The sequence below is a fragment of the Herpailurus yagouaroundi genome, unplaced genomic scaffold (assembly GCF_014898765.1).
Source record: "Herpailurus yagouaroundi ecotype Mexico unplaced genomic scaffold, PumYag 163, whole genome shotgun sequence".
NCBI classification, from domain to species: domain Eukaryota; kingdom Metazoa; phylum Chordata; class Mammalia; order Carnivora; family Felidae; genus Herpailurus; species Herpailurus yagouaroundi.
In genome coordinates this window covers 61,197,145-61,224,667 of record NW_024412404.1, presented here as the reverse complement: position 1 = coordinate 61,224,667, position 27,523 = coordinate 61,197,145, and the positions used below count along the sequence as shown (strand labels likewise).

The 27,523-nt window shown below is 49.8% G+C and overlaps 1 long non-coding RNA gene across 3 annotated transcripts in view; it reads left to right on the top strand.

The window, feature by feature from the left end:
- Window positions 1-27,523, top strand: part of LOC121037361 (uncharacterized) — a 102,465-nt gene that overhangs the window by 46,492 nt on the left and 28,450 nt on the right. The window contains exon 3 of one of the 3 annotated variants that reach the window (XR_005793738.1): window positions 6,261-6,437. The exons of the other annotated variants lie outside the window; for them this stretch is intronic. This is a non-coding gene — a long non-coding RNA (uncharacterized LOC121037361). Of the gene's footprint in view, window positions 1-6,260; window positions 6,438-27,523 lie in introns of those variants that run through there. 3 annotated transcript variants of the gene reach the window in all.

The window sequence follows — 27,523 nt, the reverse complement described above, 5'->3', positions numbered from 1 at the left end:
ATATATATATATACACATATATATATATAAATAAACTTTTTTAAAAAGTGCACGGGCTAAAGAACAGAAGACAAATACAAATGACTAATAAACAGAAGAAAAACAGGCAGTCTCACTAATGATCAGAACAAAGAAAAATAAAACAGTAATACCTTTATATGTCACATCAAAGTATGAACACTAACAATGTGTATCGTGTGGTGACAAGCGTACTGTTCTTAGACAGGACTCAGGCTAGTTTAACCTTTCTTTTTTCTCAAATATTCTTATTTATCAACAACTACTTAAATATAAATGAGTGTCAATGGCAATTAATATGAAAAATGAGGGGCGCCTGGGGGGCTCAGTCGGTGAAGCGTCTGACTTCGGCTCAGGTCACGATCTCGCCGTTCGTGGGTTCGAGACCCGCGTCAGGCTCTGTGCTGACAGCTCGGAGCCTGGAGCTTGTTTTGGATTCTGTGTCCCCCTCTCTCTCTCTGCCCCTCCCTGACTCCTGTTCTCTCTCTCTCTCTCTCTCTCTCTCTCTCTCTCTCAAAAATAAACATTTAAAACAATAAATGAAATAAGCCAGACACAAAAGAATGAATATTGTATGAATCTACTTCTGTGTGGTCCCTAGAATTGTCAAATTCATAGAAAGAAACAGAATGGAGGTCCAGGGACCAGGGGAGGTCAGAACGTGAAATTATTGCTCAGTAGGTACAAAGTTACTGTTCGCAGTGATGACAAGTTTTGGAAACAGCTAGTAGAGAGGGTTGTACCACACTGTGAATGTAGACTTAATTATGCCACTGCATTAGACGCTTAGAAACGGTTATGATGGCAAATTTTATATATATTTGACCACAATTTTTAAAATGCTTTTTAATGCAGAAAATACCAAGAGAGCAAAAGAGCACAAGGCATCAAGGTGGTGACGACCCTTCCCTCTTGTCTCAACTCCCCCCAGCTTTGATCGGGAGCCCTCCACGTTGGCTACTTAGCTGGGGCCAGCATTCACCCCCCACCATCGTCTTAGAGGCCCCTCCACCTGTCTTTCTCCTTGTTGCTTGCCCAGTTTCCTGCCTCCCAGTCTTCCTTTCTGTTCACTTTGCTATTTTGGTAAAACATACACTATGGCAGCTTTGTGAGAAACGTGCGTATGGGATATAAATTTTCTAGGACTTTACAAATATGAAACTAAGTGTATGCTACTCTCAGATTTGATTGGTAGGTCAGTTGGGTAGAATTTGGGGCTGAGAATCACTTTCCTTCCATGTTACGAAAGCATTGCTCATTGGGAACTGCCAGGTGGCTTGCAAGCTAAGAAACCCAACGCCAGCCTGACATCTGTCCCTACGAGTGGGACTTATTCTCTTGTATTGGGTTTACTTTATTTCTTTTCTCTGTGATAGCTCACAGTTTGTCCTCAGTGCCTTGGAATTCCATGATGTGACTCTATACTGATTCAGGGTAAACTCATGAGCCCCGTTCATTCTGAAACTTATGTCCTTTCATTTTGAAATTTTTTTATTGGATCAGGTCCCTTGCTATTTCCTCTTTTCTCTTTCCTCTCTTCCTACTCTCTAAACGGGTCTGCTCATTTTCTCTTTTTTTTTAATTTTCCATCCCGTGGTCTGTTCACTCTGTTTTTGTGAGATTCTTCAACTTTATCTTTTTTAGCCCTATTCTGGGCTTCTCGTTTCTAGAAGAATTTTTTGAGAGAGAGAGAGAGAGCAAGCAAGCATGAGCAGGAGAGAGGCAGAGAGAGAGGAAAAGAGAGAATCCCAAGCAGGCTCCACGCTATCAGTACAGAGCCCAACGTGGGGCTCAATCTCCCAAACCAGGAGATCATGACCTGAGCCGAGATCAAGAGCCAGAAGCTTAACCGACTGAGCCACCCAGGCGCCCCATTTCTAGAAGACTTTTAATCTTCAAACGATCTTTTTTTTACTGGCTGGTTTTTTTAATTATGGGTTTGTAGAGTTTTCTATATAATCTGGATAGAAGCCCTTTGTCTAATATAAGAATTACAAATATCTGGTCCCGTTCCGTGTCTTATGTTTTCATTCTCTAAATGGTGTCCTTTGACGAGCGGAACTTCTAAATTTTCATGAATTCTAATTAATTAATCTTTTATTTCTTAATTAATGGGTTGTGTGTGTGTGCGTGCGTGTGTGTGTGTGTCTCCTAGTTTAAAAATCTTTGCCTACTTCATTTTTTTTTTTCAACGTTTATTTTTATTTTTGGGACAGAGAGAGACAGAGCATGAACGGGGGAGGGGCAGAGAGAGAGGGAGACACAGAATCAGAAACAGGCTCCAGGCTCTGAGCCATCAGCCCAGAGCCTGACGCGGGGCTCGAACTCACGGACCGCGAGATCGTGACCTGGCTGAAGTCAGACGCTTAACCGACTGCGCCACCCAGGCGCCCCATTCTTTGCCTACTTCAAAATCATGACAGTTCCGCTATGTTTTCTTCTCGAAGCTCTATGACTTATTGTACCTTTCACATTCAGACTCATGGTCCATCTCAGATTGGTTTTTGTGCGCGGCGTGAAGTAGAGGCCAGTTTTTCTGACAGTTTGCTTTGGCCCTTTCCTTCCATGTTAGAGACGTTCTTCAGATATCTGGTAATCCTTGGTGACCTTCACATGCTCAAACATGAGGAACTAAAAAATCGGTCTAGGGATTCTGCGTGTGTGGGAAGGGCATGTCAACTACAAACATCCTTGGAAGTTCATCTGAAGTTCTGCACATTAGTATCTTTACAGTCTTTCCTCCTGTGCTGAACAGTCTCCCTACAGAAAATTCCTGCAGGGGCACCTGGGTGGCTCAGTCAGTTAAGCATCTGACTTTGGCTCAGGTCATGATCTCACAATCCGGGAGTTCAAGCCCCCCATTGGGCTCTGTGCTGACAGCTCAGAACCTGGAGTCTGCTTTGGATTCTGTGTCTCCCTCTCTCTCTATGTCCCTTCCCCTGCTCATGCTTGCTCTCTCGCTCTCTCTCTCTCCCCCCTCCCTTCTCTATCTCTCTCTCTCAAAAATAAGTAAACATTAAAAAAAATTCCTTCAGTCTCCAGTCTGGCGGTCTCTGCCTGGCTGTCCATGTCCCAGGAGTCTTGGCGGGGGGGGGGGGGGGGTTGTAGTTGGGGTTCCAGCAGCCACCCTGCCTAGGTTCACTCAGACTATCAAGTATGGTAAACACCCCATCCCAACTGCATCTAACGGCCCAATGCAATGTTGCTTGGTCTTACCTTCTCCAGAGAAAAACATCCAAATGCATGCAAGGTGTAGGAGGGTGTGGGACTCACTCCATGCCCCGCCAACAGAGTTCAGTAGGAAGTCTAGGGATCTGACCGCTTCTGGAAAAACTCTCAGCTTCCGAGACTCACTTGGTACCACCCCTGCATGTTTCGAGGACTTGGCAGAGTGTAGTGAATTGGTTTTCTGTTTTCTCCACTACCAGCTGGGAGTTCAGTCTTCCCAAATCTGCGAAAGCAGCTACCTACCCCTTGTTCATCTGCTTCCCAGATTCCCAGATTGTGCTGCTGTGCTCCTCTCGTATTCTTGCAAGTTTATGCCTTTTCAAAAAATCCTGCTGTATTGGGGGGGAAGGAGAGCAAAATTAGTGTGTTTTCACCTGCCGTCTTTACCTGGAAGTTGGTTTAAACTTTTTTTTTAAGTGTATTTCCTTTGAGAGAGAGAGAGAGAGAGAGAGAGGCAGAGAGAGAGAATCCCTAGCAGGCTCCATGCTACCAGCGCAGAGCCCAATGGGGGCTCGAACTCACTAACCAAGAGATCACGATCTGAGCCGAAGAGTCAGACACTTCTTAGCCAACTGAACCATCCAGGAGCCCCTGGTTTGAACTTTTTTTAAAGAAAGCAATCAATGATGTGTACCAAGAACCTTAGAAACATTCATACCCTTTCGTTCCACTTTTAGAGTTCTAGGAATTTACCCTGAAGAACTCATCAGAAATATGGACAAAGGTGTTGATCTTGTCGTTCACTGCAGTGTCAAAAAAACTGAAAACAAACTAAATGTCCTACGCGAGAGAACAGTTTAGAAACCGATGGTACATCCACGTGATGAAGTATTCAGTCATTAAAAATAATATCTATGAAGAATATTTCACGATAGGGGAAATGTTCATAACATAATCCGTGCCATAAGGATATAAAAACTGTATGTGCAATTTCATCCCAACTCTGGAGAGAGAGATAAATGAGCAGGAAGAAGTCTGCTCGTAGAGGAGGCAGTGGGGGGAGGACGCAGCGGAGGAGGAATACCCAAAGTTTAACCGCGGTGATCTTTAAACATTTATTATTGCTCTACTCAGAAAAACTTAATTGTTTTCAAATTAAAATAGGGTCTTGCCTCATTTCAGCCACTGTGTCACCCTTCCTGCCCCTAGACTTGCAGTCTGCTTGAGTGCCTCCATATCGTGACTCACGGAGCCCTCTTGCCTGGAACCGACTTGCTCTCTGACTCCTACTTACCCTTCCAGCGCCAGCCTCTCTTAGATTCCTGTCCATTCCAAACTGGCTTGGGAATCTGTTCTCTAGTTCCTAAGCCCCGTGTGCACGTCTTTGTTAGAATGCCTTGCGGGGCACCTGGGTGGCTCAGTCGGTTAAGCGTCCGACTTCGGCTCAGGTCATGATCTCGCGGTCTGTGGGTTCGAGCCCCGCGTCGGGCTCTGTGCTGACAGCTCAGAGCCTGGAGCCTGTTTCGGATTCTGTGTCTCCTTCTCTCTGCCCCTCGCCCACTTGTGCTTTGTCTCTCACTGTCTTTCAAAAATAAAAAAATTAAAAAAATTAAATAAAAAGAATGCCTTGCACGTTATTATGACCAGCGGTTTCGTGTTCTACGAACTCCTGGAAAGGGGAAGCATATCCTGTTTCCTTCTGGGTCCTCAGCCTCAGGCCGGGCACCAGGCACAGAAGAAAGCTTCCCTCAATGGCCATCACTAGTCTTGGAATGGGACGGAGGTGATTGGATAAAAGAATGAATAGCGTTTGCGTGGACGGTCATCCGGCCATTGAGTGTGCATCAGTCTCCACAATCCTAGTTTTCCGTGACCACGAAAGGCCTAAGCTGCTGGGCGTACGATGCCAAACATCAGATGTCTGGGTTCATCTGGTGATGCCTACCCAAAGCACAGTTAGGAAGTTTGAGAGGAAATAATCGCACGCATCTGTAGACTGGCCTCACAAACCGATCTCGGAGAGAAATGACAAACCCCACAGGCCCCAGCTGCAGTTGACGAGAGTTGCTCAACGCACAGGGCCCCGTAATAATGATCATTAGTTAACATCATTCCACAAGGAACCATTAGAGGAACAAGGCTTGAAATTAGAGTCAAATGATTCCCCCTTCTCTTCCGTCCATGCACACAAGGCCCCAGCAGCACAGCAAGAGGGGTGGGAAAGCTGTGCTCAGTTGTGCTGTAATTATTTCTAACTCTATCCCCAACCCCAAAATACCATCTCGTCACATGGCTTGTCGTTTTTGCTCGGCTCGCTCTGTCATAAGTTGTCAGGTTTTCCCAGCTTTTATTCTGGTTTTCATGAAGCGCCTGCATTCCTGGGAGAATGAGGCTCGTGCTGGGGAATTCTCCTTAAAAGCTGCCGAACGTAGGTACTGCCTCTGCTCCTGCAAAGGCTTGGGGACAGTTCTCTCCCACTGACACGGGGCTACTGCGGCCGGGACACGAGCTCTCTGTCCCGCAGGGGCACCCGAACGGCCTTGCCTAGAGCCCCACGCCACCAGCCGGTATGAGGCCTGTGGATACTCTGAGGGTTACCCTGAAGGCCAAAGGCCAACCTGTCCCTGCTGGCAACACTCTCGACAACCAGGCGTGAGCCACAGACTCTCCAGGCGAGTGTGCATCTCTAGTGGGCCGTGGTGTGGCTCAGGGCCGCCCGCCCCCGTTCACCTTCCTAATGCAGTGTCTTTATGGGGAACTTACTCTACCCGTGGGATTGTAGGAGGGCCCTGCCCTCCCCGAGCCAAGTGGAAGATGGGTGGCTCACGCCGGGATCTGAGCTGAGGCCCCGTGAGTGCGGATCTTGAGCGGGTAGACTAGTTGTTCAGGAATGCTCCCAGCATTCCCGCCCTGAGGCTAGTCCCCCCGTTCTACTCCACCCTCCCCCTCTCCCACCCCCGCCCTCCGCCGCGCCAAGAAGCTTCCTTGGTTTCTGCCTATTTCTGAGCCAGGTCTCCAGTCTTCCCGTTGATTCTGGATACTTGTCCAATAAATTCTCTTTTGCTTCACTCCAGAGTTCGTTTCTATTGCTTGCAACCTGAGCACCCTGGCCAACCAACTTGTTCCTCCCTCTTCTCAAGGCCCTCAGAGGCTGCTGAGAAATCCCGAGCCTGAGAAAGTCTGTGATAAAGCCTTTTTCTCCTAGATCAGAACTCCACGTCCTGTCCTCCTCCCCAGGAGCCCTCCAGGTCTCCGATCTCTACCAACCCCTCCCTCTTCTCCCCTGTCGCATCAGTGCCCACCGTCTGCTGGCTGACAATCACCTGTCTGGCCAGTGAATCTTGTTCCAGCTGTATTCACTAACTAGAATGGCCACCCCAAATGGTATGGGACACCCGCCCCACAGAGCCATTCCCTTCCACCCCAGAGGGACACAACTGCCCCTCCCACAGCCCTTTACGTGCACCTTTCAGACACTTAGCACATCTGACCTTCTGTTACAGCTGCGTCCAAAGATGTCCTTTCAACTCCCCCAGCAGGAGCGACGTGTCAGCAAGCCGTCGGAGAAGCCGGGATGTCCCCAGCTTTGTGCCTCCGCCAGCCATGCTCGTACGCAGTGACTTGGCTGCAACTCTACGGAGACTCAGCCGAGCACTGACAGAGTCCCCGCAACAGAAGCCAGACCCGTCCTCCCCAGCTGCAGGATAATCTCTGGAAGAACACGTGCCCATCTTGCTTACCTTCTCTTGCAGACCCGGACTCTGTTTTCCATTAAATGTCAAGTCCAGTGGCCCATCTTGATCGGAAAGGGCAGGCTTTCACTGCCATTAAAAACATCTTATTAAAAAGATGGACAGATTCAATAATAGAGTTAAAAGGTGATTCAGGTTCAGAGTCTGCACCTGGGAGATAGCACCGCTTTCCACAGAATGAAACTCAAAGGGCTTGGCCGAGCTTTCAGCCTCCCTGTCCCCTCTGACGCACACGCGCGCGCGCGCGCGCGCACACACACACACACACACACACACACACACACACATGGAGCCAGCACCCAGCTGCAGCTCAGCAAGCACCTCTCTTCCCGCCACGCGTCCTCACTCTCTGTCCTCTGCCACTGCTGTGCCCCGTCTGAGGCCCCTCTTCCCATCTCCACCCAGCGACACTCCGCTGGATTTTCAAAGTCCCCTCTTGAAACCCACCACTGCCAAAAGCCTCCCCACCGCCGCTAATCTGAGCCCCACCCCCCCCCTTCTCCCAGTACCTTCTGTAGCCCTTTGGTGAGGCTTACCAGTGCACTCCACTTATGGGGACTGTCAGTGCCTCCTGCCAGATCCTAATCCAGGAGGAGAAAGAACGAACACCTCTCCTTCAGCTTCCTCACCTGCGAAATGGGTAGAACCACAGCCACAGCACTACGCTGAGAATTATGTGAGCCTGGTGTGTGCAAAGCGCTTAAACAGCACGTGGCACGTGGTGATGCTCTCTGGGCTCCTGGGTGCCCGCCGAGGGCCACTGGTCTTACCGCCACGCTCTCAGTCGCTTCTCCGGGCCTGGAGAGATGAGGTCACTGAAGCACGCAGAGGTCACGTGCATGCCCCAAAGTCATAGAGCCCCTGAGTAGAGTCACAGGAGCGGGGTTGGGTGGGGGGGGCTCACATCCAGGTCTGGCTGGCTCTCAGGTGCACGTTCTAGGACCATCTCTGACTCTTCCCAAGGTCAGGCCTTCAAGGCCTGCCTTTTTGAATTTTGAGGGAGGAAATGATCATGACAATCCATTTTTTTTTTTTTTTTTTAAGAAATACCCTCCCAGGGGCGCCTGGGTGGCTCAGTCGGTTGAGCGTCCGACTTCTGCTCAGGTCATGATCTCGCGGTCTGTGGGTTCGAGTCCCGTGTCGGGCTCTGTGCTGACAGCTCGGAGCCTGGAGCCCGCTTCGGATTCTGTGTCTCCCTCTCTCTTGGCCCCTCCCCCACTCAGGCTCTGTCTCTCTCTCAAAAATGAATAAACATTTTTTTAAAAAATCTAAAGAAGTCCCCCCAGTTTAGGAACACGTGTCCCAGCTTAGCAGAGCTCCAGTAGACTTTCAGCATCATCTTTGTGCCCCCACAGCCAACTCCAAGCAGAATTTGGTACAAGACTTGCCAAAAGGGATCAGGCAGGAGGGAAAGACCCATCTGGATAATTGAAAGCACCGTGGAACTTTCCAGAGTAGGAGGGGAGGAAGCCTTTTCTCGGCAGAAGGGAAACCGTCTCCAGGAACTGATACCCGGACATCCCTGGGACACGAAACCAAGTTCCTCAATCCAGGTGCCATCCACCCCCAACACCCACTGCCAGAGACGTCACGGTCCTCAGCGCCCAGAACTGCAGGTGCCTGCCGTGGGGCTGGCCTTCGTAGTCTCCCCGTAGTAACGGCAACACGCCGGAACAAGTCGGACCCAGAGCTTCCAGAAGCTGTTTTGCCTGCATCACCTCAGGGGGGATGAACCCAGTAGGTCCTGAGAACACATAGGTGTCCCCCAAGGCCAGCTTTGCCTGCCGACCACCCGGCAAGATCCTGCTCCCGCTCGTACAAATCACAGACGCCCGGACACGGGACACATCGTGTGCGATCCCCACAAGTGCTGACTCTTCCTGTTGACAAAAGGGAGGCAGCTGGACCAGGGGAGCCAGACGGTCATCAGCATCCGGGTTCTTGCAGTCGGAAGCGTGCACGTGACATCGTCGGATCCTCCCTGACGTGTGGCCCCAGCGGCTCCTGGGAAGGAGGGGGCCCTGTCAACGAAGGATCCCACCGAGACCACGGCCTCTAAGCCGACACACTGTCCAGGCCAGTCGGACTGGCCGTGGAGACAGCAGTGAGGTGCCCTTTCCGTCAAGACAGCTTCCAGTTCAAGTCGTTCAGAATTGTTGTTTCCATTCCAAAAACTAAGACATGATCTCTCTCTCTCTCTGTCCCCCCCCCCCCCCACACACACACAAGCCTTGTTTCTTAGGACACAGCTGGCAGCTTCTTCTTATCAATGGTTACCAAAGACTAGGGTTGCCTGGTCAAATAACAGAACACCCAGGAAATTTGCATTTCATATAAACAGCAAACAATTTTTAGTCTGAGTATACCCCCAAATATTGGGTGGGATATACTTATACTACAAAATTATCCCCCTTTTTTTTTTTTTCTTTTTCCGCCCCTGAAAATCAAATTTAACGGAGCATCCTGTACTTCTATGTGCTGGATCCGGCAACCCCATCAAAAAGCTGTAGTTTCAAGCGCGGTGTGGTTGCGGCCACAGAGGAGGCAAAGGCGCTGGGAAATCTCACCCTGCAGCCTAAGTGCACTGAGAAATGCTAGCCGTCCATTCGTACCCTGTCCCCCTGGGGGTCGCCAAGCATTGGTAGGATCAGAAGAAGAAAGATGCCGCGGAAAGGCGGACGGGTCCTACTGCTAAAGTACTCCGCCCTGCGCCACCTTCCCCTGACCCCCTCCCACTCCCACTCCCCCCTGCATCTGTCCTGCCCTTCCCCATGCAGAAGCCACCACGTCCCCCCTGTGCAAATGACCCCATGCCGCCTCCGGTGGCCATGCCTTTCATCCCCTTCACTCCTTCATCCCTGGGCATCTCAGCACCCTCCCGTGGGTCTCTCCCTTCCAGCCACACTCCAATTCTTCCGTCCCGCACACTGCCGCTCTGCTGTGCTCCCTAAAGCACCGCTGGCTCTCATCACGCACTCCTCCGCTTGACGACCTGTCTTGGCTCCCTACTGCGCCCTGGCTAAGATGTATACTCCTGAGCCTGGTGTTCAAGTTCTCCCCGGCCCCCCTTCCCGCCTCCTGTCTTCTGTCTACTCTTCTGCGCCCCTGTTCTCCTCCAGGCTTCTTCCCTCAGGACACTCTGCCCGGAGCGCCCTGCCATCTTTTCCTCCAAGGACCCACTTCTACACATTCATCAAGGCCCCGGACATCTTCATTCTCTGAACTCATCACTCCCTGCCGAGGGTCCTTTCCATTTACTCATTGGCTTGTTCATTGTCTGCCGCTGGGCCTCACCTCCGCGACGATGTGAGCTCCGTAAGCACAGGGACCTTCTAGCCCAGAACTTATGGCAGGTAGGGAGCCTTAAGAGACGTGCTCAGGAGATGCTTATTGGTTTTCCTTTTTATGTTTTTTTAACGTTTATTCATTTTTGACAGACTGAGTGCGAGTGGGGGAGGGGCAGAGAGAGGGAGACACAGAATCCGAAGCAGGCTCCAGGCTCTGAGCGGTCAGCACAGCGCCCGACGCGGGGCTCAGACCCACAGAGCGCAAGTTCACGACCTGAGCCCAAGTCGGATGCTCCACCGGCTGAGCCACCCAGGCGCCCCAGGAAATGCTTGCTGTTGAATGAATACAAAGCCACCTCTTCTAAGAAGCCCTCCTTGATCCCCCCCCCCCCCACCAGCTGCCTATGATCCCCCCAGGCTCAGAACCAAGGCAGCGCCAGAGAAGGCCTCTCTAAGTCACTGACCATTTCTGACTTGGGTTACACAGTGTGTCTTACTCCTCCCACTGGACTGCAAGTTCCTGAAGGGCAGAAACTGAGCCTTATCCTGTGCATTCTGGGCACGTTGTAGGTACCCCATGTTTTGAACCAGTGCATCCATGAAAATGTGAGTAAGTACAGACAATTGGCCTAGGTCTCTGGGACCCACAGAATACGTTATGCGAGAACATCAAGGCTCAAGCTCTCAGCCCCAGTTTTCGCCAGACAAATCTCTACATCTCTCTCCAGGCTGGCTGCGATCCCAGGCCTTCTGGCTTCACCTCCTAGTGCTTCTGATCTGCCCTGGCCTGTGTCCCGGCCCCAAGCAGCGGTACTCCGGGAACAGGGAATCCCTCACACCCATATGATCCATTCAGGGGAGACGAGGGTCTGCGTCTGAAGGGGTATCGCCACCTGCTTCACAGAGGCCAGAGCTCCCTCAACCCCAGAAGCCCCGGGGTGAGGCAAAGTGTGGGTGAGAGGGTGAGTGGTGGGGCTGGGGAGCAGCAGCACTTATGGGGGCGCTGGCCGGGGTCCAGCATCCATGGACGGAGAGGTCTTGAGTTTGCACTTGCTAAGTGTGTATCTCGTGGTGAAAATGACAACCCCGCTACCCGTTCGGGAGCCGGGACGGAATGAACGTGCAGGTCCGTACAAACCCACACCCACACCCCAGACCACCCAGCGGTTCCACTGGGTGCCCCGTGCTGGGGGATTCAAGGGGAAGGTCACCAAGAGGTGCGTCCGTCTTCCCCCAGCTCGTTCATTCAGCAAGCGTTTACTGAGCCATCACCCACCAAGGCTGGAATGCCATCCCCCACCCACGGCTTCCCCATGCTGCGGCTAATTCCCGCCCCCGCTTGTTGTATAGGAAATTGACGATCGAAAACGTGATGCAACGCGCCCAAGGTCACGTCGGAAGCGTGTCCGGGTCTAAGTGATTCCCACCCGCGTACTCAGCGTCCATCATGCCTCTTACTGGTTTTTCACTGTGTTTTGTTCAAGGAGAATGTGGGCTTCTGTGTGCTCTCCAGGTGTCTAAATGCAGGTTTTAAACTCAAAGGAGAAAGCTCCTTTCTTTCCGGAGTCTGCTCAGCAAACACACCCTGAGGGCCAACCTCGCATGAGGTCCCAGGGGTAACCTACCTGAAATACACACGAGCCCCACATGCCCTTCCTCAAGCAGCTGGCAGTCTGGTGGGGGACAGCGTGAGGCCCACAAGCCACTGTTCTGACCCCTGGACTTTTCTTCTAACTTATCTGCAAGACCGGGACAAAAATAACAAGTGAGTCATCTCCAAACCCATGTGTCACCCACACAGAGAGATCTCGTGTGCACGCGCGCGCGCACACACACACACACACACACACTCTCTCTCTCTCTCTCTCAAGGAAACACTTCCCCGTTGCAATGAGCATCATTTTGTTTTCATACTCCTGTTTTCGTTTCGCTCATCACAGGCTAGGATTTTCCTGTTGTCTTTTTTTTTTTTTTCCACTCCTTTCCTTTCTTTATTTTCCTGCTATGACAACCCTCTCAGAGAAGCATTGGAATATCAGGCTGGATGAGAGGTGTCATTAGAAGTGCATTGATATTATTTAAGACAGGGCTCATTAAAGCAAAATAATAAAGATCCGGATGATAGCAGGGAAAGCCAGGTTGTCTGGGTACCCCGGCACAAAATACTTAGTTAGTGTTCCTAATTAATACTAGCAACTGTCATGAAATAAAAATATCCCACCCTTGAAGATCTGCCTGCCTATCAGGCGCGGCCCTAGCTGGAAAGCCCCCGTGTCTATTTCACCGTGATCCCGTTCGGAAATAATTGGAGTGGTTTGATTGATAATGTGGATTCCTCTTTAAAAGAAAACACACTATTTTTCATAATCAGAGCCAGAATGCATAATGAGCAGGCTGGTGATGCCTTCAGCATCAGGTCTGTCAAAGCGCACGGTTATTTCCATCTTGATGCAAACTAAGATATTACCCTCCCTCATTACGTTGACGTGGCGCATCTTTCAACAGTCAGCTCCGAATCATACATTCCTTGCAAACAAAATTACCTTCACTTTCTCCTTTGGTTCGGCGGAGCTAGCAGTTAAAATATGCCCTAACAAGCTAATCAACTAATTTTTAGAATATGTTGGAACCGTTTAATATTCTCAAAGAAAACAAGAAAAAGTTGCTAATGGGTCTGCAGGCACAAACAGAAATAAATAGACAACTGGTTCATTGAGCATTAGCATACTTAAGTTTGAGCCAGTCACGGTGGAATTCATTTTGCAAGTCAAAAAAGCAGTATCTATTTGTATCCATAAGCCAAACAACCTCATTTACTCGGTACATACTTGAGCAGATAACCTTGGCGTGAAAAGAACAAGGAGAAAGCGTTCTTTTAAAGAGTGGTGGCTGCCCGGAGGGAAGCCAGCCCAGGGGAGGAGGGCCTGGACTTTGAGGCCTGGGCTTGGCCTCGTGGCTCTGACAAAAAGAAATGCTCAGCATTGTCTGGGGGTGGTCCAAGAGCAAAAAAGGAGCCCCGAGGCCAAGCGCATCCCAAGGAAGAGGATGAATGGAACTTTTGATGGCGGTCGGTGGTCAGTAAAGGGGCCTGGGGACACCTGTCGAGGGCCCCACACCTGGGGTGGCCCCAGACTGGCTGAGGAGAGTCAGCAGGCTCAGACAAACCTAGTGTATTAGCTTGGGCTGCTATAACGAAACATCACAGACTATGGCGTTTAAATAATAGAGAGTTAATTCTCAGTCTGGGAGGCTAAGAAGCCCAAGATCGAGGTATCCCCCCCACTCCATATTGGTTCCTGGCTTTTCTCCCCGGCTTGCCTTCTCACCGTGTCCTCACATGGCGGAGAGAGTGCAATCTCTCTCCCTCTTCTTATAAGGACACAAATTCCACCATGGGTGTCCCACCCTCATGACCTCCTTTAACCCTAATTACCTCCCCAAAGCGCCCTACCTCCAAATACCATCATGTTGAGGGCTAGGGCTGCACCCTATGAATTGGAGAGGGACAATTCAATCCATAGCATCTGGATTTAAATGTCCGAGTCACTGGGATCGTACCAGCTGTTTGGCCTTGAGCAGGTGTCTCAGTGTTGTCACTGTGAAGCAAGGGAGAGGGGGATGGCAGCTCCCCTTCCTAGGGCTAGAGCAGGGGTTAAGTGTAATAATGGCTACAAAGGGCTTAGTACGTGGGATGCCCCACTTGAGTGTTAGCCGTGGTCTCCCACTTCTCCTCTGCCGGGACCCTAGTATCCTGCTGTCCAGGCAAACCTAGGTCCCCTCTGGTCCCCAAACGTGCCCATAAGGTCCCGCCTTCCTGCCTTTGCCCATTCATGCCTTCCTCTGAATTGTCTTCCCTTCCTCCTTCCCCACAACCTGAATCCTGCCCATCCTTGGCTTTCAAGGTTCTTCTCAAAGACACCAACGCTCCCAAATCCTTCCCTGGCCCCCACTTAACACACTCACCAACAGACGCAGTCTTCCCTGACTTTGAGCTCCGAGAGCATTTTCGCAAAGATTGAGTGAGTGAGTGAGTGACTGTCTCCGTCCACTGAGCTGTGGGGCCTTGAGGATGAGGACAGAGTCTTGGTTTTTTGGTATCCACGTTGGACATGGTGCCTCAGACCATGTTTGCTGGATAGACAAACGGATGGACGGACAAATGTGTGGATGGGAGGGGGAATAGTACTTTATGTACGTTTTTATTACGGTGCTCCCTATCCTTCTCATTGGTCGGTCGACAGCCAATTGTCGTCCCTTTCACTGTGCTGTCCTCAAGAGGCCCCTCCCACCCTGACCAGTCGACACCTGCTGTCCCCTGGGTCTGGCAGGCCGCCTCTTCCACTGAGGATCTGACACTATTAGAATGTGGCATCACCTACATGTGGGGTGATATCCAACATCGTTAACATTCTGTATGGCACCAGCACGGACACATGGGACAGACACTGGCAGACGCACCAGGTAGAGGTGTGCTGGCTATACGCCAACCCGGCGAGGCCCAGGCAGACCGAGGGTCAGGCTTACCTGTCTGTGGCGAGCCCGGGGCCCAGCACAAAGTCAGTGACACTCCATGGAGTCTGGATGAGGCTACATTGCCCCATGCTGGCCAGGCCGCTTGGAGATGCTCGGCGCCCCTGCCCCTCCTATAGGTACTCAGGACCCAGGACCACCCCCGGACCACACAACGAACGCTTCTTGTCTTCAGCCAGCCCAACTGCACTACACCGCGAAGATCAAGGAGTGGCACTTTCCTCCCATCACCGGTCCCGAAAGCCACTTTTTACAAAAACCCAACATGAAATATGGTCTACTAGGCAACAGTTCATCATTTCCCCAGGAATCTCTCTACGGTTTAGGACTCAGTTATATGTGAAGCATACGCCTCCCCTTTGCCTGGCCTTTTCCACAGCACCCACACGTCAATTCCCCATTGGTCCCATCGGCCTTCACGTCAGACCTGGTACTGTTATCCGTCTTTCCAGGTGAGGAAGGCTGATGTTCCTTGACGCTGAGCAATTTGCCCAAGAACTTTGCTAGGAAGAGCTGGGGTCAGGATTTGAACACGGGTCTTGGCCAACTAAGCACACTTGCTCTCCTACACCCCAAGGCCTTCTCTCGATTCTGTGAGGTCTACTCATCACTCAGCAAACAGCTTCTGGGTGTCTACTCTTGGCCAAGTCCTGTTCTGAGAACTGAGGGGAGAAAGAGCCCCAGGGGCAGGAAGGAAGCTGATGCGTCCACAGAGAGAGGGGGGGGTCTTGTTCTGTCGGAGTAAGGACCGCAGGGAGATAGGAGAGGAGTAACAGGTACGAACACAAGTTGACTTTCAGACCAGGAGACTTTTCGGAGATGTGCATATTTATGCACAGCCCTGAATTCTCCTCTTTGGAAGGAGACCAATAGGCAGAAATTGCTAACCCATCACCCACAGTCCAGGGGAAGTAAGGACATCACGCGCTGGCTCGAAAAAGTAATTTTCAGAGCTTATCACTGGTTTAAGAAAGTGTCTGTTTTATGTAGACGCGCGGAGAAAGCCCCACAGGTGTCACTTTTTAACAAACTGGCAAAGGCCACACGGGATGAGGACATGCCTTTGGCAGGTAGGTGGGAAGCTTGGGGTCGGAGGCGCGCAGGCTGGATACGAGGTCACAAGGAAAGTCCGTTTTCTCCAGCAACAGCGGAGAGCCCTGCTTCAACACAGAAGTAGACACTCGCCATCCAACACAGTTTAGAGGGTAGAACCCTATTTCATTTAGTCGCTTCCCTAAGGCAGGGAGGTATCGTCCTATTTTTACCTTTCTGAATCCTTAAAAAAATCTTTAAAAAAAAGTTCAAAGGACCCAGCTTCAATTTTCTAGAGAGACGTGAGAAATCGTTGTGAACAGAGCCTCTAACACCACCTTTAGGGGGTCAGAAGGCAGCCGAAGTTGCGTGAGCTCGATGCACTTTCGGATGTTACAGCAACAAAACGTGTTACAGACGCAGAAAACACGCGTGTGGATGTGGCCGGCTCGCTCGGTCCTTTGTGCAGGCGTGACCTCAAATACCCACGTGTGAAGGGTTGTCAAAGAAACAGCAGCTCGCCCTCTGGACCTGTGAGACAAAATGGCCCCAAGCATCTGAGCGACCAGCTGGGTGGGGGTGAGGGCGAGGGGAGGCAGAAAGCCGGTAGGGACGATGCGCCCCACAGTGCGTCCCAGGACCCCTCCTTCCTGAGCCCCTGTGGGTGGCACCGGAGCCGGGATGGCCATAAAGGAGACGGGGGCTCAGCCCTCAGGAGGCTCCCAATCCAGAAAGAGCCACTGGAGTGAGGACAAATCACCCCACTCGAGGGGGGTGTGGCTGGGGCCAGGACAGGTGGAGCGGGACCTGGAGGGTCAGACTCAGGAGCAATGACCGTGACTGCGGAGTGCAGAGAAGCCTTTCTCAAGGATGTGGACGTTCAGCTGGGCACCCAGGGCAGGGTGGGACTCCGCGGAGGGACAGCGCAGACAGAGGGACCTGTGTTTCACTGCATGGAGCGTGTGCCCGGGGGGGGGGGGGGGGAGTGAAAGACACATCTGGAGAGGCAGATGTGCAGCTCAACATGGATAAACAGCCCCAGTGCCCACACTGTTGAGATTTGTGTCTAGCGGGTGACCCTGGCGGAGATGACCCTCTTTGAAAATGCAGGTGGTAGCTTCTTGAGGGTTACGCGCATGGGTTTTAAAGATTCTGACGTTGGATGTTTCCCAACACTTCAGTGGTTCCTTTCGTGTCTTGCCTTGTATATGGCAGCACAGAAAACTCCTGGAAACGAGCGTCTGTAATAAACGCGGGAGGTTTTAGGACGCAGCGTTTTGGGGGGATCAAGTTTTATAATCAAATTACGCATGTTGTTTTATAATCAAACTCTGGGGTGGGGACGGGGTGTTCTCTAGGAATCACAAGTTAGTCATGGAAGGCGGGGCATCACCGGGAGCCCCTCCCCCGTGTCCTGGCTGTGGGACCATCAGCCATGTGTCCCCTCCCGGGTCGTACAGATGCTCACAGTGACCCTCACATGGAACCTCTGAAGCCACGCCCACGTCTTTGGGCAACAGTCGTCCCAGGCAACTGGAAGATACTTGAGCTTGATCCAGATTGCACGTCACAAAGATAACGGGACTGGATGCCTGGTAAATCAAGGTGAAAAGAAACAGACAGGTTTGCTCTGGGCTCAGCCTCCCTGGGACCTGATGTGGCTGAGCTGCACCGTGGCTGGGGTGACGTATGGTCTGGGGGCAACCTGGAGGCAAACACATTCACTCCGGACTCCGGACTTTGGGGGCCCCATTTGGGACCTCCAAATGCTGCAGGAGATGAAAAAATTTGTCCTGGCGGCCAGGGCAGATGGGTAAAGGGGTCCCATCTGGGGCACGGCAGAGGGAATCACCGAGCATGCCCAGTGGCAGCCTGGGCCGGCTCCTGCCTGACTCCCGGAGCTAGCCAAGTACCCATTAGAGCAGACCCACCCAACAGCATCTGCAAACTCGCCAAGAACTCCCACCCTAAAACACTGTGGCTGCTTTGCTCAAAGTGTACTTATTGACTATGGCATCCTGTCTTGTTGATTAATTAGCTCATGTTTTCAGAATGCTTTGATGATGAAAAGAGCTACTTGGGAGCTAAGTTTCTCTGGTTATTTCTGCCGTTACTTATGTAAGGCCACACAGACAATGCTCCCCAGCCCTGTGGATGATGGCGAGCTTTAAACAAAGAGCAAGTCCTGCCCCAGCAGACTTGGAAGGTGCCGACACAATAGCAAAAACAAAATGAAACAAAACACCAGCAAAATGGAGTGCAGATGAATCAGACTTTTCTGAGCATGGTGACTGGAAATTAAGGGCTTACAGAGCTTCAGGCAGTCCAGAAGCTGGTCCAAAGAGCATTCGTTCCGCGGACACTGAGGCGTGGGAAGCATCTGAAATGACGAGCTCTTTGTTGTTCTTGAGGCTACACCCCGTGGACCCCATGGGGAACCTCACGTACCCCCCAGGCTCTCAAAACAGCTTCACCTGTATTGTTCCCACTCTTTGGGATGGGAAAACTGAGGTGAGCCTGCACCACAGATGCCCTTTCCTGGCCCCCTCTCGCCTCGACAGAATGATCTTGGTGTTCACTCGGCTTAAGGAGGTGGAGAAAATACTCTCCTGCGGCAAGCCTGTGAATTTCCCTCAGGGAAACTCCTATCCTCTGGGATCAATTAATTGACAAATCTGATTGGAACAGAAGCAAAGGTCCCAGGAGCCTGAGGGGGGTGAAGCTGCCCCACAAGGGTGGTTGTTGGAGGGGCAGGAAAAGGAGAGGCAGGACAGGGGAGGCAGGCAAGAAGGGGGCAAGAGACTGTGCAAAGCACAATGGGGTGTTCTAGGAACTTCTGAAGTTGCCATATTCATCAAGTGCTTGCTACAAATGAGTCTTTAATGGAAACAAACGAAGGAGATTGAACTTTGTGTACAGGTGATGGGGAAAGAAACTGCAATGCAATTGTGCCAATTCAGACATGAAGGAAGCTAAAGAGAAGACTCCACATTTCTCCCAGGTGTGGTCTGAGGGGTTCAAGCCAGGTTTACCTAAATTCCTGCCTGAAAGGCTCAGCCCTCATCAGGTGACACCAGAATCTGAGCTCCAAGAGAGTTGGGAGGCCACATCTGCAAAGGGGGATTCATCCAGAAGCCAACAAAGCTTAAGCTTCAGGGTCTCTCGCTCCCATGGGCACCTGCAGAAGCCGTGGGAAAGCCCTAGAAATTTTGTATCTGTGAGTGTGTGTCCTTTTAAAGAGGGACCCCCAAACTGCATAAGCGTTAGGTCACATAAACCTGGGGCCCCTTCTGCTCGACTGCCTGATTCACCACTGTACCCTCAGAACCTACTACCACTGTGCCTGGTACACAGCAGGCGACTTAAATCTGTGTACTAGAGAGGTGGGTGGATGGAAGGAAAGAAACGTGAATGGATAGATAGTTGCACAGAAGAGAGGGAGAAAGGAAACATGGATGAACCATAGCTGGTTGAATGGAGGGAGGAAGGAAAGGACAGATGGATGGAGAGATGGACAGATGGTTGGAAGGGAGGAAACATGGATAAAAAGAGATGGATGAAGAAAGAGAGATAGAGTGGGAGGGAGGAAGGAAGGGAGGGAGGGACAGTAGGAAACATGTCTGCATGGACAGTTGAATGGGTGGGTGGGTGGATGGGAAAATGGGTGGATGGGTGGATGGATGGATGGATGGATGGATGGATGGATGGATGGATGGATAAATGGGTGGGTGGATGGATGGATAAATGGGTGGGTGGATGTATGGATGGATGGGTGGATGGATGGGTAAATGGGTGAATGGGTAGATGGGTGGGTGGGTGGGTGGATGGATGGATGGATGGATGGATGGATGGATGGATGGGTAGATGGGTGGGTGGGTGGATGGATGGGTAGATGGGTGGGTGGGTGGATGGATGGCTGGATGGATAGGTAAATGGGTGGGTGGATGGCTGGGTGGATGGATGGATGGATGGATGGACAGATGAGCGAATGGATGGGTAGATGGATGAATGGATAGATGAGTGGACAGATGGGTGGATGGGTGGATGGGTGGGTGGGTAAATGGAAGGGAGAGAGGTGTAGATAAAAGTTATGGCCAATTTAGAACTGAAGAGAAATTGAAAGCACATGACTAAAGTGCCATTTTAATTTGATTTGCATAATGCCAAAAAATATCTTAGTTGGAAAAGGCGTACAAAATCATATAGCTCAAATTCCTCCATTTTTACACACGAGAATACTGCGAATGTCACATAATAGAGAATTTGCAATACAGCCACAAAGACAGAAGTGCTTACAGAGAGGTCTCCACAGCCACAGATAACATCAACCGATATTCAAAGCAGGGAGAACAAACGATAAGTTCTGTTTATATTTCTGGTTTCAAGGTTGGCTGTTTATTTTTAAAGTTTCCATCTTGATGAGTTCATTAACCACCATTAGCAAATTGAGAAATGCTTGAATTTCAAGAAGAATATTTTCTCCCTCCAGCCTACCATGACCTAGCAGGGCCTTGGGAACAGCGGGAAGTGTCTTGTCTTGGTGTTTCTAACGGAGTTGTAACCAACAGCAGAGGGTTCCTGTCCACCCACTGCTCCGTGAAGAGGTGAACCAAAGGAAGGTGCTAGGGTGCTTGAACACTCTTCTCTGTTTTGTCCTTTGTCCCCCAGTCTTACGAGGCAAACTGAAGGCTCCAAGACAGGGGAACGACCCCCATTTGCTCAGAGTTGGCACTTAACATGTTAATAGTGATCAGCCATCCATGTTGACCTTCAAAAGCTCTACCTGGAAAAATTATGCTTTAGTGGATTGAAGTTTGCACCGCCCCCCTAAAGATATGTCCACCAGACCCCCTCAGGATGTGATCATATTCAGCATAAGTGTCTTTGCAGATATAATTAAGGTAGAGATCTCCTGATGAGATCATCCTGGATTAGGGTGGGCCTGAAATCCAATGAGTGTTCCCAAAAGAGACAGAAAAGGAGAAGACACAGAGACACGGGGGAGAAGCCTGCATGAACACAGAGGCAGACATGGAACCATGTGGTCACAAGCCCAGGAACGCCCGAGGCCACCAGAAGCTGGAAGAAACCAGAGAGGATTCTCCACCTCGGAAGGAACACAGCTCTGCCAACACCTTGACTTCAGACTTTTGGTCTCCAGAACACTGAAAGGATAAATATCTGATGTTTAAAGCCACCCAGTTTATGGTACTTGATTGCAGCAACCCTAGGAAGCTCATACGGGTATTTTCTCTAAATTGACCCAAATGGGGGCGCCTGGGTGGCGCAGTCGGTTAAGCGTCCGACTTCAGCCAGGTCACGATCTCGCGGTCCGTGAGTTCGAGCCCCGCGTCGGGCTCTGGGCTGATGGCTCAGAGCCTGGACCCTGTTTCTGATTCTGTGTCTCCCTCTCTCTGCCCCTCCCCCGTTCATGCTCTGTCTCTCTCTGTCCCAAAAAAATAAATAAACGTTAAAAAAAAAAAATTAAAAAAAAAAAAATAAATTGACCCAAATGAAAACCCTCTTTCCTCCTCCTCTGTTTCCTCCTTTGGTGATAAGTTATCTGTCTAAAGAAAATGGAAATTATCCAAGTAAAATCATTGTGATTAAACTCCTTCTTCCTCCAAGAAATAAAATTCCAACTAGCGAGACAAATGTAAACATTTGGAAAAGATGGTCCTGTCTCTGCCTTTGCTGGGTGTTCTCTACGGCCTTGGTCCCTTTCATGTCCAAGTAATCAGGCTGATAATTATTTGAAATGTACATTGGCATGATTGTAGCTAATAAAGCATACATTCTTACAGACGCGTCGCACACCACATGGTACCTTTTATCGGTAATTACTTGATAATTCTGTATTTGACCAGGTATGGTTCAAGTGGTGTTCACTTCAGACATGGTACCTGCCCCATCACCTCATTCACTGGGAACATAGAGAATCCCAAATTGTAATTTAAAACTTAGGGAAAATATGTATTCCTCTGGAGGAAAACAATCCCCATTTTACCAGCAGCATGATTTCCAAGTTAGAAATTAAATACTTTGATTGGGGAAAACAAGGAAAGGAACCTGGGATCATTCCTAAGTCATCATGCATTGGGTACATTTAAGCAACACGGCATTAGGCTTGAAAGCAAGAACCTTCTGACAGCAATAATCAGAGTTAGAATAGTAGCTGCTATTGGTTGACTGTGGGCTTCACAAAGTAGAAAGCCAAACACTCTACCTACGGAAGTGGTTCCCAAAGGGGGGGGACTTGTCCCCCCCCCCCGCCCCCACCCAGGGGATATTTGGCTTGGATGTCACAAATGCAGGGGGTCTGGCGTGGAGGCTATGCTAGTGGGCACAGGCCAAGAGAGCTGCTAAACATCCTGCAAGGCACAGGACAGGCCCCCCAGAATTCTCCAGCCCACAGTGTCAGTTGTTCGAGGGTGAGAAACCCCAGCACAGACCCACCTAGGGTCCCCATCAGGCCCAGCCAACAGATAAGAACACTGCGTTTCAGGGACAATAAATAATATGCCCACGCTCCCATGGCAAGTTTGGAAATCCGTGGTTTACTCTGCAGGGATAGATAACCAAACAGCAATTGTTTCCCAGGCGTAGAAACCTGGGAATGGATTAAAGACAGACAGACGTTTCAGAGATGTTAGCGTTCAACAGCATGTGAAAGCGATGGCGTAATTTTCATGGCCGTGCATGTTTCTGGGTGTTGACCACGAGCAGATCCTGGTTCCGAGCGGGCAAAGAGCACGTTCTTTACAACCTGCCGGCCTGTGTTTGCCTCGTCTCTGATTTTTTTTCTCTGCTTTATCATCCGTAATTGGATAACTTTTCTCCAATTTTCTCCTTGGAGCAGTGAAGATAAGGTTTCTGTTTAATCATCCTCCTCGAAGCACTTGCAATCAGGCAGGATATTGCTGCTTTTAAAATAAGACAATGACATTTAATGACTTTCATTTCTTCCTATACAAAAGATTAATTTATATGCCGGAGTCATCGGTTCATTGGAAAACTCAGCCTATTCTTTGTGAAATGCTGCAGTATGATTAACAGCTCAATCCCACCCTTATATTTTTAATTTTGTGGCTTTCTCTGTGTCTATTTACCTTTGCAGTCTAATTTAGCCTTTGCCTTGGGGTTAGGATAAACTTCGCAAACCGAGCTGAGGGGTGGGAACCTGCCTGGAGGAGACGCCGTGGGATTCCCATCTCCAGACAGAACAGTTGGGTCAGGGAATGGGGTACAAGGGACCTTGCCTGGAGGGTCTGCCTAGCCCAGCTTCTCTGGTCTGACCCTAACACCTCCACCCCCGTTGCCTCATCCCACACACCCCAGGCTCTGGCCACACCAGACGGCTCCTTTTCCCCAAAATAGCCAACGTATCCCCCCAAATAGCCAATGTATCCCCCCATTTCCGCATCCCTTTGCAAGACTTTCCCTTCTGCCCAAATGCCTTCTCTTGTCTCTTCCATCAAAATCCTGTCTACCCCTCAAAGTCCATCTCGAGCGTCCTGTGTCCAAACCCTGCTCTGACTCTCCTGAAGAAGTGACTCACTCCTTCCTGGACCCACACAGTCCTTGCTGTGAGGCTCCTGTCTCGTTATGCCTTTTGTCGTGGTGCAAACAGCCGTCACTTGCTGGTCGCGCTCTTGGAGGCCAACTACCATGTTGTCATGAGAGCCCTGAGCTGCTGAATCACCCGTGTCGTGTTACAGACGAGGAAGTCAAGATTTAGAGAACGTCAGTGTTACGTTCAGGTTCATACGGTTATTAAGAGGGTGTAGTGAGCTGTCGAGTCAAAGTCTGAAGCGTTTTGTTTTTTGTTTTGTTTTGTTTTCCCTTCTAAAACTCAAGGAAGAGCCCCCTGCGAGAGCGAAGGGTCTGAATGGAAGTTTCCCCAACAGAGAGAGGTCAACATGGCGGCAGCCTGGTGCCTCCACACTCAGTGAGGGCCACCTCTCCCAACACGCTGCAAAAGGTGGGCCAGAGCTCTCCCCAGGCCCCCGTAGACCTGTTCCCAATTAGAAATTGCCACATTAAGGGGCGCCTGGGTGGCTCAGTCAGTTAAGCATCCAACTCTTGACGCTGGTTCAGGTCGTGATCTTGTGGGTTCATCTCAGGTCATGATCTTGTACGTTCGTGAGTTTGAGCCCTGCATCAGGCTCTGTGCTGACAGTGCAGAGCTGGCTTGGGATTCTCTCTCTCTCTCCCTCTCTCTCTGCCCCATCCCCCTCTCTAAAAACAAATAAACTTAAAAAAAAAAAAGAACTTGCCACATTGAACACGCAGTGGAAAACCTTCCAACGTGGTGCCATGATTCATTATTAATAAAGTGTGTTTATCTCTCACCCACAATGAGATTTCCCCCCACCGAAAATTCACATCACTTCATGTCTCAAGCCAAGAGAAAGGGTTCAGCTGATCCCCAGGCCAAGTCCTGGCCTCAGAAACTTGCTTCTAATTCTTCCTGATGTTAATGGTTAGTGTGACCCGTTTCCTAAGAGAAAAGATGCCCTTTTGGGATGGAGACTTACAGTTCCAATGGTCCCCAGAGCTCACAGGTGACTTGATCCATTGTGACAACTTCTTGGTGCCCCCAAAGCTATGTATTACAGAAACTAAGAATTCTTACTGCACAGGGTTGAGCAGATGCTGTCAGGAAAAAGAAATCGTTGTCACAGTTTTGCCTGAGACGAGTGACTGATGCCTCTCTGGGGCAGAAAGCCCCCGCCTGCCCCCCCACCCCCCGCTCGTTCCCGGATATGACATAACCCCGTGATGGCAGGTAGAAAAGTGGTCCCATCTTCCTCCCAGTGCCCCCCACCCCCTCTCTCTCTGACACAGAGACAACTTTAACTCCACCCTGACTTTCAGCTCCATGCCACCAAGTATAAAATACTCCCTCCACAGCATAAAATTGCCTGGGGCCCGGGAAATCATGACAGGCAAAGCCATAGGTGCCTTGGGGATCATCTTTTGAATGACTCTTAGCCTTTTTAGGTTCCAGACACCTAAAAGAGTTTGGTAAAAAGCTCTGGTCCTCTCCCCCAAAACACACATAGACACAGGCTTATAGCTTCAGGGACCCTACAGACCTACAAGCCCAGCCATGAAGCCCCGTGGTTGAAAGCCCGTGATCCAGTCCAAGAGGGACCCAGAAAACCATCACAACTGGCCAAGATCTTGCACCCGAGGGCAGAAGTAGGGCAAAAATGCAGACCCTGCGTCCTTTGGGCAGTACTGGTAAAGCTCCTCCCCCAGTCTCCCCCACCCACGGTCCCTCCCAGGAGCCTCCCACACCCCCATACTCCCCTCAAGACTGAATCAGGCACACCTCTCCCATGACCATACACAGGGTCATTCGTGAAGCTCTTTAAAGTGAACTTTTTAATGAAGAAGGACACACATGCCAAAAAGTACGCGGCTCGGTAAATGTTCACAAAACAAGCACACTGGCCAAATCGACACACAGCACACTCTGAGTCCCTCATAGTCTTCCTGACACCCCCCTGGCAGTCACCCCCACCTGGCAAGATAAACATTATCCTGATCGCGGTCACTCTAATTAGCTTCGTGTACTTTTGAACCTTATATCAACGGAATCAACACATTCCCTTTTGTGTGTGGACTCTTTCCCTTAAAACCGTGCTTGGGAGATTTCATCCATATCGTTGTATATAATTATAATTTGTTCTTTCTCATCACTGTTGAGTGTTCCATGGTATGACTAGGCCACAATTTAGTTTTCTATTTTACTGTTGATGGCCATTTGAGTTATTTCCAGTGTGGGGCTCTTCCAGATTGGGCTGCTGTGAGTTTTCTCATGCATGTCTTTTGATGAATAAATGTGCTATATTGAGCATATGCCTAGGTATCAAAACACAGGGACACAGGGTGTATATATGTTCAAATTTAGTAGATAATACCAAAACATTTCCCCCAGTTTACATTGCCACCAACAACCAATAAGAATTCCAATTGCTGGGACGCCTGGGTGGCTCAGGTGGTTAAGCATCTGACTCTGGCTCAGGTCATGATCTTAGGGTTCGTGAGTTCAAGCTGTGCTGACGGCTCAGAGCCTGGAGCCCGCTTCAGATTCTGTGTCGCCCTCTCTCTCTGCCCCTCCCCCCTCGCACTCTGTCTCTCTGTCTCTCTCTCTCTCAAAACTAAACAAACATTAAAAAATTTTTAATAACATAAAATGCAAACTCATTAAAATAAAAAAAGAATTCCAATTGCTTCACATTCTCTCCAACACAAGGTAGTATTCCGTCTTTTGAATTCTGACCATTCAAGTGGTCATTTCATTGTGGCTTTCAAATACATTTTCCTGGTGATTGGTACCGTGATTAAACTTTCCAGATATTTATTGGAACACCTGGGTGGCTCAGTCCGTTAAGCTCTTTGTTGGGGCTCTCTGACTTCTGGTTTCCGCTTAGGTCACAATCGCACAGTTTGTGAGTTCGAGCTCCGCATCGGGTTCTGAGGTGACAGTGAGGGTCTGCTTGGAATTTTCTCTCTGCCTCTCTCTCTCTCTCTCCCTCTCAAAATAAGTAAAGAAATATTAAAAATTCGAAAGAAACTTTTCAGCTATTTATTGGTTTAGAAAACATTAATTCAAGTCTTTTTGCCCATTTTTCTATGGGGTTCTTTTTCTTATTGGTTTCTGGGGTTTTTAAGAATACATTCTAGGGGCGCCTGGGTGGCGCAGTCGGTTAAGCGTCCGACTTCAGCCAGGTCACGATCTCGCGGTCCGTGAGTTCGAGCCCCGCGTCAGGCTCTGGGCTGATGGCTCCGAGCCTGGAGCCTGTTTCCGATTCTGTGTCTTCCTCTCTCTCTGCCCCTCCCCTGTTCATGCTCTGTCTCTCTCTGTCCCAAAAATAAATAAACGTTGGAAAAAAAAAAAAAAAAGAATACATTCTAGTATGAGTTCTTAGTCAGATATACATACGGTAAATATCTTCTCCTACTCCGAGGTATGAATTTTTATTCTTTATTAGCGTCTTTTGGTGAACAAAAATTCTTAATTTTAATGTAGTCCAACTTACTATTCCTGTTCTTTATCATTAGTGCTATTGGTGTCATGTTTTAGAAATCTTTGCCAAAGCCAAAGGTCATAAAGGTATTCTCTACATTTTCTCCTAGAAGCCTTATTAATTTATTTTTCATATTTAAATCTTGGGGCACCTGGGTAGTCGGTCGTGTAAGCGTCCGACTTTGGCTCAGGTCATAATCTCACAGTTTGTGGGGTCAAGCCCTGCATCGCACTCTATGCTGATAGCTCGGAGCCTGGAGTCTGCTTCAAATTCAGTCTCTCCCTCTCTCTCTGTCCCTCCCCCACTTACAGTCTGCCTCCGTCTCTCTCTCAAAAATAAATAAACATTAAAAAAAATTAAATCCGTAGTCTATAAATCTATAATAGAATTGGTTTTGTGTATGGTATGAGATAAGAGTCAGGCTTCTTGTTTTTTGTTTTTTTTTCAACATTTATTTATTTTTGGGACAGAGAGAGACAGAGCACGAACGGGGGAGGGGCAGAGAGAGAGGGAGACACAGAATCGGAAACAGGCTCCAGGCTCCGAGCCATCAGCCCAGAGCCCGACGCGGGGCTCGAACTCACGGACCGCGCGATCGTGACCTGGCTGAAGTCGGACGCTTAACCGACTGCGCCACCCAGGCGCCCCCCTTTTTTTTTTTTTTTTTTTTTAATGAAATCTAATTTTAACTGATTCT